We start from the raw sequence: 14,272 nt of genomic DNA, 5'->3' as shown, positions 1-14,272 counted from the left end.
GTCTATCCTATCCTTGCTTTTGGACGTGATTCTAAAAGATAAGCACATCTTTGTGGACACAAAATACTTATATATGCTTTTCCTAGAATCAGACTGTAAACAGATCTGTGGAAACTGAACTCCAGTCAGATATAACAGAACTAAATTACAGGGGTATTAGACCCAAAATCAAAAATTGCACTTTTGATTTTGGCTGCATTATTTTCCTCTTTTAAGCTTTTTACTTTATTTTCACCTGATGATCTGACCAATAAAGCTGGTCATACACATATAGATTTCTTTTTTTCAGCCCGTGGGCTAAATGAAAACAATGTAAGATTCCTTATCTACGGATGGATGAATCTCTCACTCCAGCTATTTTATTTTGATAATAATTTGATAGAAGTGCAGCGGTAAAAAACAAGCAGTAATGAAAAAAACATAATTGTCATTATCAATCCAATGTTAAGTGTTCAGAAAATAAACAAAATACAAAAATAGAAAGTTCATATATGAGGGGCGTTCAAGTCAAACTGGGACTTTTCATTTTGCAGGTATAAAAAGGGATGCCAGCATGGTGTGGTACTACACACAGCAGTAAATAAATAATATCAATGAAAAAAAAAAATGCTGGGCTACATATACAAAAATGCACAATACCTATAAAATATATAGACGTAGACAGTGATATAAAAAAACAGAGATTATGTGACTTCAAAGAGAAATATTCCAAAAAAAAAGAAGAAATTAATTAATTAAAGTCCAGTCAATTAAGTGTTCTCCTGTGACCCCCTCCTTGAGATAACAACCACCGTGTGCACTAGCGGCTACAGTATTCAAATTATACTTATTTATATTTTGTATTCACCATAGTAAAAACTTGAGTTTATTCACAATTTTCTTACACACAGTGGTAAGTGTGTCCTATTACTGATAGGCGGCACAAATGTCGCGGGCCAGTCCAGAAACCATTTATCAAGATGGCAGACAACAGTGTTAGTGCGTGCATGGAACAGCGTGTGGTGAAGAGGTTTCTTGTGAACAAAGGGGTAAAACCCGCAGATATCAACAGAAGATTTCACGCACAGTACAGTGATGAGACACTCAGCCGCAGTGCATGGTGTAAACTTTTCAAAGATGGCCGTACATCCATCAATAACACTCCCGGCCATGATGGTTTCCAGCCCACAGCAGTCATTCCTGTAAACATTCAACGTGTCGAATGCCTGATCCTGGATAATCAACACAAAACCTGTGAAATTGCACATCACTAAAGGCATCCTGTATCTCCAGGATAATGCACGAGCTCCTACTGCTCATCGCACTACATGCAGATTACAGCAAATCAGCTGGGAGGTATTGTCACATCTCCCTTATAGCCCAGACTTCGCTCCACCTGACTGGATACCTAAAATTGTTCTTCCAAGGTCAGCATTTCAGCACTGATGACGAAGTGAAGCAGGATGTCCTAGGATGGTTCAGGCGCACTGACAAATCTTTCTATGCCAAAGTTTTCCAGGCATTAGTTAAATTCTGGGATAAGTGTATAAATGTAGCAGGGGAGTATGTTGTAAAAAATAGATGCAGTTTCAAGGTCCAGGTTTCCAAGTCCAGGTTTGTTTTGAACACCCCTTGTAGTTCCAAATATCAGTGTAAAAAACAGCAGAAAATGTTCTCCAACAGTTGCTTCCACCAAACGAACTAAGAGGAATATTCCAATCACCACGTGACCACCTCAAGTGCCCATGAAGTACCTTACCAGAGGATATATGACTATGTATAGAAATATGGTCATTAGGCGCTCAGAGTAAATGATAATATAAAAGTATTGCGCTACTCAACAAACATTCAAAATACAAAGTGCAATAAAGTCCAAAAACATAATAGAAACTATATTAAGTGTGTCCATAAAACGTGGATGATTCAAATGTACTTCAATGATCCAAACAAATACTGTGTGCTTCACCCGTCACACCCTTCCACCAAGCTTAAGGATGGTTGCTCACATGAGCACCAGGACCTATATAATTAAATGCAGGTCACAAGCACTTGCATTTCCATAAATAGACTCAAGATGATATCAATTTGATGAACACTGTACATCTCCATTTGAGCTCCACTCCAGTTATGAAAACTCTACTTCCTTTCCTCCACTTGATATACCTCCACTTCCTCTCCTCCACTTGAGATAGCACCAAGGGAGAAGAAAGAAAATGCCTCCAATAGTGTAATATTGTTTTATTAAAATATATTGAAAAAGCCAAATAACTAATCACATTAACAATAAAAACAGAAGACTTCCAGTCCATGGCTCCGTGCCAGAAATGACGTCACCATGCTCCACCCCACGTGTTACGTCACTACCCACGTGGCTTTAACAAGGATAGGACATCTGAAATCCTCTAACGACTAGCTCAAATCCAATGCTCCAGCCCAAGCATACCGATGACATATAGAATAAGAAGAACTCTCAAAGTTTAGTAAAGACCGATATAGAATTTTTATACAGTACACTCACATGGTTAAAATGGAAAGACATCAAAGTACATATCTACAACCATCAGATCAGCCGCTGTCTCGATACACAGTCCCGTTTCCCACGTCAGCATGTGTGGTGGCATCACATCCGCTGACCTGACCCAAAGACTCACACAGCAGGACTTAGCCCCGCCCTCACTTTCTCCTCACTGCATTTGATTGACAGCAGCAGGAGCCAATGGCTCCTACTGCTGCTTGAGTCCTGTGTGAAGAAGAAGAGGGTAGAAGCCATGCACAGCGCTTGATCTATTCTCCCCTCTCTTCCCCTTCACACATGGAAGGGGGGGACAGAGAAACAGAAAATGTTTTTTACCTTAATGCAAGGAATGCATTAAGGAACATGTGTCAAACACAAAGGCCCTCGGGCCAAACTCGGCCCCCCCAGCCCATTTCACATTTCTCCTGCAGCTGCGACACCCATCCTCACATCGGCACCCACCTTGTCTCAGCAGTCGGCAGCAGAGAGGAGGACAGAACTCCTCCGCCAAATCCTACACTTCTCCGTTCAGCCATGGAGAGGCTCATCTCTCTGCCCCCTCCCCAGTCTCAGCAGTCAGCAGCAGAAAAGAGGACAGCCTTCAGCAAACTCCAGCAGTTGACTCCAGCCCTCCTCTGGTCCTCCTCCAGACTCTGCACTTTCTGCTTTCCAACTTCTCCCCCAGCTTCTTTCAGGCAGAAGCACAAGGTAGGGGGGTGCAATGTGACATAAGGGAGGGTGGGGGACTCTTGCTATCTAATGTAAGGGGGGTGGGGTGCTCTGTATGTCTAGTCTCACAGAAACAACTGGCCTTTTGAGGGCAACCATAATGCTGGCCCACAATGAAATTGAGTTTGACACCCCTGCCTTAAGGTTAAAAAATAGTTTTTAGATTAAGTATCACTTTAATGTTTGGTAAACTGCAATATGTTACATTTTTTGTTTATTACCGCTTTATTTCATCTTTGTATTCATTAACACATTTTGACAGTTTTTTTAAATGCAAGAAGCACACAGTGCCTTGAAAAAGGTATTCATACCCCTTGAAATATTCAACATTTTTTCATGTTACAGGGCTCCAGAAGCTCTGACATGTAGAGCCTCGCAACCTGTACTGAGATGAACTCACTCTACCTCTTTCTGAGGCTGACTCATCCCAGGCTGCTAGCCAGCCACTTACTAACAAAACATCAAAACCCAACACTAGAGGGTGCTACAGGGGGAAGAATAGGCTTGTTGACTTATCAGCTCCCTCTAGGTCAGTGTTTCTCAAACTTTTTTCAGTCAAAGCAACCTTTAAAATTATGGATAATCTCAAAACACTCTTTGAAATTCTGCACAATCTTAAGGCACCCCATTCCAAAATGCAAAAAACTATTATACACACATCCAATGCACCCAACGTCAGAGGTGATTTACTCTTCCAAAGCAAATACACCTTTGCACATTGGTACCAACTAGTACCAGTGTGTTGCTCTGTCTCCCTCACTCTACTAATGTGACTCCAGTGCTGATGGAGAGGGGCGGGGAAGGGGCAAACAAAGATGATGTGCATGCAACCCACGTCCTTATCAACTGATGATGTTGAGAGAGAAAGGATGCTCTAGGTCATAAGCGCCACAAAGGTGAATACAGAGAATCATGTAAATATATAGATATAAGAATTCTAATTTGAATAACAACGGCCTTAGGAGAGAAGAGATCCCTTTAACTACAGATTGCAACTTGAGTCCTGTGATGTTTAAAGTTCCTGATATGGTGGAGTCCGTTGTCTTCTGCTAGCAATGGTGGGCTCCATAAACATTATTGAATACTGGTAATCAAAGCAAAGTTGTAAAGGGGCAGTTTGCAGTGTCTCTAAAATGGTGACAGATAAAAGTTAGGCATCCACCCACTCACCAATCTTATGGAGAGCACTGCCTCCTAGGAATGAGAGTTCTTTCCCAGGCTCTTGGCTGTTTGCAGGGAAGTAACCACCCGATGGCCTGTCAGTGCGGTAAGCACAGATGAATGTGTCAAGACTGGACAGTAATAGCCCCAATGCAGAGAAGCTTATGTGATCCCGGTGTGGCGATTGGCATCATTGATGTGCTGAACTGATGTGCAGAGTCCTGCAGCAGAAGTTCAACAATCTGTCTCTGGAGGAGCAATATATTTGCTCTCCCAGCATCCTTCTGGAGAGATGAAGTTGCACACTACAGAGCACAGTGAGGAAAGTTCTGAGAGCTGATTGGAGGGAAGGGACACACCCACTTCCACACAGCTCCCAGGAGCTGAGGCAGTCAATCTGCTGGAGGTCCCGCCCTTGTCACCATTTTTATCTTGGTGTCAAGAAAATTTGTCATAAGTGACTCATGCTGATATTAGAGGAACAAAGCAAAAGACAGAAATGACACTTAGTGCTCTTAATTGAGAAAGGTACACACTATAGAGGGATATACTTTGTTCATATTTCATATCTGAGCTTTACAATCACTTTAATACTCATTTTGCCTTCATTCAGCCTCAAAGAAAATAATTCAGTACTTGCAAGTATGGAGGAGTAGATGATTCACACCAAATAACAGCCCTGGTGCTTTGGAATTGGCCCCACGCTGTCACATAAGGGCAGAGGATGTCCTCAGCTCTGTGTAATCTCTAACGCATACATGGATTGAAATTTGGCTGAACCAGCAGGGACTGGCTGAATCTTGATCCATGTATGGGCACTGTGGCTGTACAGAATTCTACTGATTGGCTTATGTACAAGCGCCCTGTTATATTTTTCCAGCTTGATCAGCAGTGCTGGCTATATACTGCAGTGCTGATCAGTGTACTGTATTCTGATGGTGGAGAAGTTTCCCTGCTCTCAGAATATAATAGCTCTGCCCTGATGTGGTGAACATCTGTTGGCATTGCAGGGAGGCTAAAATTACCATGTTACACATTATCTTGTCATTCCAGAAACTAGAGACGTTTTGGTCCCAGGTGTGTGGCACTATCAAGCAACTCACTGATTTAGATATGGGCACCAATCCAGCCAGATACCTCCTCCATTATCCTGATCTCTCAAAACATACATACAAAAACTTAATGTTGGTCCACCTTTTGAATGCAGTGAAAGGCCTGTATAACAGCGATGTGGAAGCAAGACTCCCACCCTACAATCTCGCTGTGGCTCACTAACATTGCTAATATGTATGCCATGGAAAGTACACTGCTAAAAAAAATGAATGGAACACTTTTTAATCAGAGTCTAGCATCAAGTCAGTTACACTCCTGGGATATGCACTAGATGGGCAACAATGAGACGACCCCCAAAACAGGAATGGTTTTACAGTAGGCCACTGACATTTTTTTCCCTACTCATCTTTTCTGACTTTTTTTCACTAGTTTTGCATTTGGCTAGGGTCAGTGTCACTTCTGGTAGCATGAGGTGATACCTGAACCCTACTGAGGTTGCACAGGCATTCCAACTCCTCCAGGATGGCACATCAATACGTGCCATTGCCAGAAGGTTTGCTGTGTCTCCCAGCACAGTCTGAAGAGCATGGAGGAGATTCCAGGAGACAAGCAGTTACTCTAGGAGAGCTGGACATGGCCGTAGAAGGTCCTTAACCCATCAGCAGGACCGGTATCTGCTCCTTTGTGCAAGGAGGAACAGGATGAGCACTGCAAGAGCCCTACAAAATGACCTCCAGCAGTCCACTGGTGTGAATGTCTCTGACCAAACAATCAGAAACAGACTTCATGAGGGTGGCCTGAGGGCCCGACCTCCTCTAGTGGGCCCTGTGCTGACTGCCCGGCACCATAGAGCTCACTTGGCATTTGCCATTGAACACCAGGATTGGCAGGTCCTCCACTGGCACCCTGTGATTTTCACAGATGAGAGCAGGTTCACCCTGAGCACATGTGACAGACATGAAAGGGTCTGGAGAAGTTGTGGAAAACGATCAGATGCCTGTAACATTGTTTAGCATAACCGTTTTGGTGGATTTTGCGCACCCGTGCCGCCCTGTAGCAGTATTTCTGCTATAGGGTAGTCAGGAAGCGGTTAAAGTAAACCTTTTGACAGGCTATTGGCATTCAAATATCCTAATATAATAAATTGTAACTCCTCCCCTCCCCTCCCCTCAGGAGCCACCCCAATGGGAGATATCAATCTAACATGCAGGTTTCCGTAGTGTAGTGGTTATCACGTTCGCCTAACACGCGAAAGGTCCCCGGTTCGAAACCGGGCGGAAACAATTTTTTTTTTTCATCCTCCACTTCTTGACACTTTTTTCCAGACTCCACAAAGCTGCTGCTTCTTCTTTCTTTTTTTTTTTTCATGTTTGACGTACATTTTTTCAAGCGGCAAATATGCAGTGTTAATTAAGAAATGTATAGTGAGCGCTCTTAAATATATATAGCAGCTGGAACACTTCAGGTAACCACAATACCTTTAGAATATAAGTATATCAATGTAACAAGAAACAGTGCAGCGCTCAAGAATTGATAAATAAATGAAAACCAAGTATATATAAAGTCTGTGCAATATCCGTGGTATCGTCTGGTAAGGTGAATACACATCCGGAGTATATACTGCCTCGAAATAATAGCAATGCGCACTCACCAGAAACGCATGGATTATGCGCATGTAGGGTAAATCATCCCAGATATCAGATCCAACAAAGACCGAGTGGTGGGCGTCCTACTCACGGTGGGTCATCAGAAACACCAAGACTGATATCCCAATTACAATGAGCAGATAAAAGGTCCAGAGTTCATTTCAAGTGTGCTATTTGCATTTGGAATCTGTTGCTGTCAACTCTCAAGATGAGATCCAAAGAGCTGTCACTATCAGTGAAGCAAGCCATCATTAGGCTGAAAAAACAAAACAAACCCATCAGAGAGATATCAAAAACATTAGGCGTGGCCAAAACAACTGTTTGGAACATTCTTAAAAAGAAGGAACGCACCGGGGAGCTCAGCAACACCAAAAGACCCGGAAGACCACGGAAAACAACTGTGGTGGATGACCGAAGCATTCTTTCCCTGGTGAAGAAAACACCCTTCACAACAGTTGGCCACATCAAGAACACTCTCCAGGAGGTAGGTGTATGTGTGTCAAAGTCACCAATCAAGAGAAGACTTCACCAGAGTGAATACAGAGGGTTCACCACAAGATGTAAACCATTGGTGAGCCTCAAAAACAGGAAGGCCAGATTAGAGTTTGCCAAACGACATCTAAAAAAGCCTTCACAGTTCTGGAACAACATCCTATGGACAGATGAGACCAAGATCAACTTGTACCAGAGTGATGGGAAGAGAAGAGTATGGAGAAGGAAAGGAACTGCTCATGATCCTAAGCATACCACCTCATCAGTGAAGCATGGTGGTGGTAGTGTCATGGCGTGGGCATGTATGGCTGCCAATGGAACTGGTTCTCTTGTATTTATTGATGATGTGACTGCTGACAAAAGCAGCAGGATGAATTCTGAAGTGTTTCGGGAATATTATCTGCTCATATTCAGCCAAATGCTTCACAACTCATTGGACGCCGCTTCACAGTGCAGATGGACAATGACCCAAAGCATACTGCAAAAGCAACCAAAGAGTTTTTTTAAGGGAAAGAAGTGGAATGTTATGCAATGGCCAAGTCAATCACCTGACCTGAATCCGATTGAGCATGCATTTCACTTGCTGAAGACAAAACTGAAGGGAAAATGCCCCAAGAACAAGCAGGAACTGAAGACAGTTGCAGTAGAGGCCTGGGAGAGCATCACCAGGGATGAAACCCAGCGTCTGGTGATGTCTATGCGTTCCAGACTTCAGGCTGTAATTGACTGCAAAGGATTTGCAAGCAAGTATTAAAAAGCGAAAGTTTGATTTATGATTATTATTCTGTCCCATTACTTTTGGTCCCTTAACAAGTGGGAGGCACATATGCAAACTGTTGTAATTCCTACACCGTTCACCTGATTTGGATGTAAATACCCTCAAATTAAAGCTGACAGTCTGCAGTTAAAGCACATCTTGGTCGTTTCATTTCAAATCCATTGTGGTGGTGTATAGAGCCAAAAATGTTAGAATCGTGTCGATGTCCCAATATTTATGGACCTGACTGTATAATACATGAAAATTATAGCGTCTAAAAATTGTGTTATTTACTGGAATTTTTTTTTCAAATACTAGTAATGGCGGTGATCAGCAGCTTATAGTGGGACTGCGTGACTGTGGTGGGCATTCTGGCATTGGTGGGGAACTAACTACCACTGACATCCCCAGTGACGTTAATACAGTGATCAGTGCTAATAAAAAGCGGCACCATAGAGCTCAGTTGGCATTGCCATTGCACACCAGAATTGGAAGGTCCACCACTGGCACCCTGTGCTTTTCACAGATGAGAGCAGGTTCACCCTGGGCACATGTGACAGACGTGAAAGGGTCTGGAGAAGCCATGGAGAATGTTATGCTGCCTGTAACACCATTCAGCATGACCGTTTTTGTGGTGGGTCAGTGATGGTCTGGGGAGGCATATCCATGGAGGGACACACAGACCTCTACAGGCTAGACAATGGCACCCTGACTGCCATTAGGTATCGGTATGAAATCATTGGACTCATTGTCAGACCCTACACTGGTGCAGTGGGTCCTGGGTTCCTCCTGGTGTACAACCATGCCCGGCCTCATGTGGAGAGAGTATGCAGGGTATTCCAGGAGGATGAAGGAATTGATACCATTGAATGGCCCCCATGCTTGCCTGACCTAAATCCAATAGAACACCTCTGGGATCTGGGAGGATATACCCCAGGACACCATCCATTGTCTCATTAGGAGCATGCCCCGACGTTGTCAGGCATGCATACAAGCACGTGGAGGCCATACAAACTACTGAGGACCATTCTGAGTTGCTGCAATGAAATTTCAGCAAAATGGACTGGCCTGCTGCATAATTTTTTCACTTTGATTTTCGTGGTGTCTTTGAATTCAGTCCTCTGTAGGTTGATAATTTTCCTTTCCATCAAACGATGGGGCATCCTTACATTCCTAACACATTACCCATCCATATCAGTATAGATATCCAGCATGAGATTATTTCCAAATGAGATCTGAAGTGTTTTCAAAGTGTTCCTTTAATTTCTTTGGGCAATGTATCACGGCTGCCTTGCAAGGTAAAGAGGAGGAGTTTAATAAAAAAGTGGTTCTATTGGTCTCTCTATACACGTTCCAGGAAATATGGCTCTGCTCTTGTAGAGGAAGGGGAAGGGTAATGGTACTATTCTCCCTCCCCCATTCCCCCCTCCCCTTTCCTTTTTTCTTCTTCTTCTCTGTTCTTTTTCTTCCTTTTATTTGTTGATGTAGCCAGGTCCTGGCTATATCAATATGCCTTTTAGGGACATTTACAGATTAGACTATATTTAATCCTTTTGCCCCCCTAGTGCCCAGTACTGGGACTGCTACATCACTTCCTGTTAGCAGAATTGATACAGATCTTGGGATCTGTAGTCCTACAGCTAATACCTAATGCATTTCTGAGTGCCAATTGAACTACAACTACCAGAAAGCTTGTGAACCAGAAGGAAGCTGGGAGAGCAGACATATTTTACAGCAAGGGACTGGTTTGCTCTCTTGCTGTGGGATTCAGACCTGAAAACAGGGGGTTTGCTGCTCTCCTTCAGAGACAGATTGTTGACCTACTGGTGATTGCCACACCAGCATCACATCAGCTTCTCTGCATCGGGACTGTCACTATCCAGTCTTGACTCATTCATTTCTGCTCACTGACAGGCTCGTCGGGCAGTAACTCTGCACTTCCCTGCAAATAGACAAGAGTCTGGATAAGAACTCTTATTCCTAGGAGGCTATGCTATCCATAGGATTGGTGAATGGGCAGATGCCCAACCTTTATCTGTTATAACTCTAAAAACACTGCATGCAGACAACTTTACACCTCCGTATCAGATCTTTGCTTTGAGCAGTACCACAGCCTGTTTAACTTCATTGCATCACCAGTATTCACTAATGTTTATGGACCCCACCATTGCTAGGAGAATACAACAGACGCCACCATGTCAGGAACTTTAAACATTACAGGACTCAAGTTGCAATCTGTAGTTAAAGTGACCTCTTCTCTTCTAAGGCCATTGTTATTCAAATTAGAATTCCATCTATTTATGTCGGAGTATATAATTACATAATTCTCTGCATCCACTATTGCTGTGCGGTGGCCTAGAGGGAGCTGATAAGTCAACAAGCCTTTCCTTCCCCCTCTTACTGCTGGTGTGGCAGTTTAATTTATTATTAATATTATTATACAGTATTTATAAAGCGCCAATAGTTCGCTCAGCGCTGTACATTACAAAGGGAGACAGAACATGTGACAGAACAATACCAATACAATGCAAAACATGAGGGGATCAAGGGCCCTGCTCTTTCGAGCTTACAATCTAGGAGGGAGGGGGTGGTGGCACAGGAGGAGATAGCTGTGGGGGATGGAGTGGTAGGAAGAGTGGAGGAGGTCGGCAAGTTAGCAGGGGGTGGGGTAGGCTTCCCTGAAGAGATGGGTTTTAATAATCGAAGCTTACTACTCATGACTGTATAATTTGTTAAACATTGAAAAATTGATTATTTCTACTTTACCAGTGTTCTGTTTTGTACGTTAACTGGGGTTTGATATCCTAAACCCTTAGTTCTTGTGGTCTACTCTTTTGAACAAGACTAATATACAGTAGAGGTGTTACTAAAGAATTGTGCCTCTTGTATTGTTATACTATACTGTTGAAATATGTCCGAACCCAGAGTGTCAGAGGTGTCGGGAGGCTTGCAAGGTCAGGGCAATCACTGGGAAGCAGTATTATCAAGCGACCCCTGTGGGGGTAGCGCTACATTACTATTGTTGTTTCGACTCCATTTTGTTTTTGTGTGTGTTTTTGTTTTGTGTTCTGAAAAATGAAGTACAATACGGGTGGTGAGGACTTCATTGCTATCCATAAGCAGTGTTCAGTGACATGGAGTATGAATTTTGGCCTGGTGTATTCACTCACAATGTAGTATATTTTCTGAGTTGTACTTTTTGGTTGGCTTTGACTATTGTTTCTCCCAGGTCTTTCTGTATGAAAGAAGATTCCCCATTTACCGCAAATGTGTGGATGGGTGACTTGGATCAGATTTTTCATTCAACCAGAAGGAAAAAAACTGGCTAATGAATGGGCTACCTAAGTCAAGTGACTCCATGGCTTTTTTTCCTCTCCAGTTGACTAAACAGGGAAAGGAAAGGTGAGTTTAAACTGAGTGAAAGGGCAGTTTTAAAGTCTTGTTTAAGCAAAGCTTCCCCCAATACAACAATGAAAATTCACTATCGTGCCCTGAAAATGCACTATGGCTTTCCTTTACTACAATAGGTTCAGATCACCAAACTAACACAGGGATAAGAATCTTTATTTTGCCAGGATACTGTATTTTTTTTTTAAATCACTGGCCTCAGCAAAAAAGATGCTTTGTTTTTAGAATAAAAAAGATCCTTTTCCTGGTGGGTTGACTCATCTTTTTCTGAGTTTACTATTCTCCAGAATTGGCCTTCTCACATGTAACAGTTTTACTCTTTTAACATAACTATGCCTAACCTAAAAATGGGGAACTATGGGCAGAGCACGCCACCCTTTTGAAGATTTTCACAGAAGAAAATTCTGCATGTTATATCATTTAAGGAAGATATCTGAGAAAAACAAAAATCTCTTGTTGGACTGGGGCCCATTTTTTGCAAAACAAAAAGTCCCCACCTCAACAGCAACCGGCACTTCTCTCTCTCAATCAACATGAGCTATTTTTAATCCTTATGCTGCTAGCATTAGTAAATAGACAGGAACGTACATCATATTTCCTTGCTTTAACCTCTTGGTGCCGGCAGAACACAAATGTGCGACCTCCCGGGCGTCTGGGCCTAGACGCAGAGCGGCCACACATTTGCCTTCTATTAAAAGAGATATGTACTGTGAGTGCGCGCCCTGCGCACTCCCAGCACACATGTCCAGTACTCACGGAAAGGTTCCAATCTCCTCTTTCGATCGGGACCTTTCCCGATCATGTGACCGCCGTGACACGACATCATGACAGTCACATGACTCTAAACCCGGCCTCCCGGCTTCTGAAACCCTTAAAGGGCCGGGAGGCACCGGCGCCAAGGGGTTAAACATTTTCTTTTTACATTTCTTCAGTTACTTCCTGGTTTCCATGCCTAGGCAAATGATGTCATACATCCCAGGAGTCTTCAGGAGGGGAGGGAGGGATTTTCTCAACTAAGCACACCCTCCTGCTTGTATGCCTAAGTTAGGGGCAGGCACACTTCAGGAAGAAAATGCTACATGAATGATCTGCCCTTACTCAGGATGGCCATGGCTAGAAATAGGGGACAAGAGGAGGCACTTCTAAGTGTAATAGGCTGGAAAAATTTATAGGGACAAAAAAGAAAAAAATGCACTTACTAGGGCATGGTGAAATTTCAGCATATCAATCAAATAAACTGTCAATGAATTCCTCCTCAAAGGGATCGAGTATCTAGATGCTTTATTTGATTGATATGCTGATATTTCACCATGCTCTAGTACAGCAATGGGCAAACTACGGCCCGCGGGCCGTATACGGCCGGCGGACCTTTTAATCCGGCCCGCGGAGCGTGATACTGTCAGGATGGCTGTCAGGATGTGTGTAGGCGGGGCAGCGTGATGAACGTGAGGGGAGCTAGGCTCCTCTCACAGTCCGCCCTGAAAACCGGAACGGCGCGGGAACATGGCGAGAGGAACGCGCGGAGCAAAGGTAAGTAAATTGAATTACTATAGGGGGGATGAATTACTATATGGGGGATGAATTACTATGGGGGGTGAATTACTATGGGGGATGAATTACTATATGGGGGATGAATTACTATGGGGGATGAATTACTATATGGGGGATTAATTACTATGGGGGATGAATTACTATGGGGGATGAATTACTATGGGGGATGAATTACTATATGGGGGAGAATTACTATATGGGGGATGAATTACTATGGGGGATGAATTACTATGGGGGATGAATTACTATATGGGGGATTAATTACTATATGGGGGATGAATTACTATGGGGGATGAATTACTATATGGGGGATCAATTACTATATGGGGGATGAATTACTATGGGGGATGAATTACTATGGGGGATGAATTACTATATGGGGGATGAATTACTATGGGGGATGAATTACTATATGGGGGATGAATTACTATATGGGGGATTAATTACTATGCTTACTATGGGGGAATATTACTATACTTACTATGGATGACACATACACATCATTCATCTACTCTTGGTCCGGCCCCCGGGTCCAATATATGAACCCATTGCGGCCCTCAAGTCAAAAAGTTTGCCCACCCCTGCTCTAGTAAGTACATTTTACTCTTTCTGACCCAATAAATTTTTCCAACCTATTACACTTAGAAGCGCCTCCTCTCTTCCCTTGTTGCTGTTTAGACCCTGGCTTCCCTCTCCTGTAGGGCTGCTGCAAGCGGATGATGATTATCCATTTCCCCTCACCACAACATAGATGTTTATAGCCTACATACATGACTGTTTGGATTCCTAGGGTCTCTCTTACCAGAGAGCCCTACATATCCTATTTATTGCTGACCACGGCTAGAAATACTAGGGGGGGGGGGGGTTTCAAAGTGATTTCTAAGCAAAATACAACATGGAGACATGGATGGATGGGTGAGTTTTCTTTCAATATTAAAAATGAATTATTATTAGACAGCATTTATATGGTGCCAACAGTTT

General features: G+C 43.2%; 1 non-coding gene across 1 annotated transcript; it reads left to right on the top strand.

Moving 5' to 3' along the window:
- The first annotated feature begins 6,647 nt into the window (after window positions 1-6,647).
- Window positions 6,648-6,720, top strand: TRNAV-AAC (transfer RNA valine (anticodon AAC)). Its single transcript has one exon. It is a non-coding gene; the product is annotated as a tRNA-Val (tRNA).
- The last annotated feature ends 7,552 nt before the right edge of the window (window positions 6,721-14,272 follow it).

This window comes from Staurois parvus, unplaced genomic scaffold, assembly GCF_062004578.1.
Source record: "Staurois parvus isolate SC_StPar_1 unplaced genomic scaffold, SC_StPar_1.0 ptg000662l, whole genome shotgun sequence".
Taxonomy (NCBI): Eukaryota; Metazoa; Chordata; class Amphibia; order Anura; family Ranidae; genus Staurois; species Staurois parvus.
This window is presented reverse-complemented; position numbering and strand designations above follow the sequence as displayed.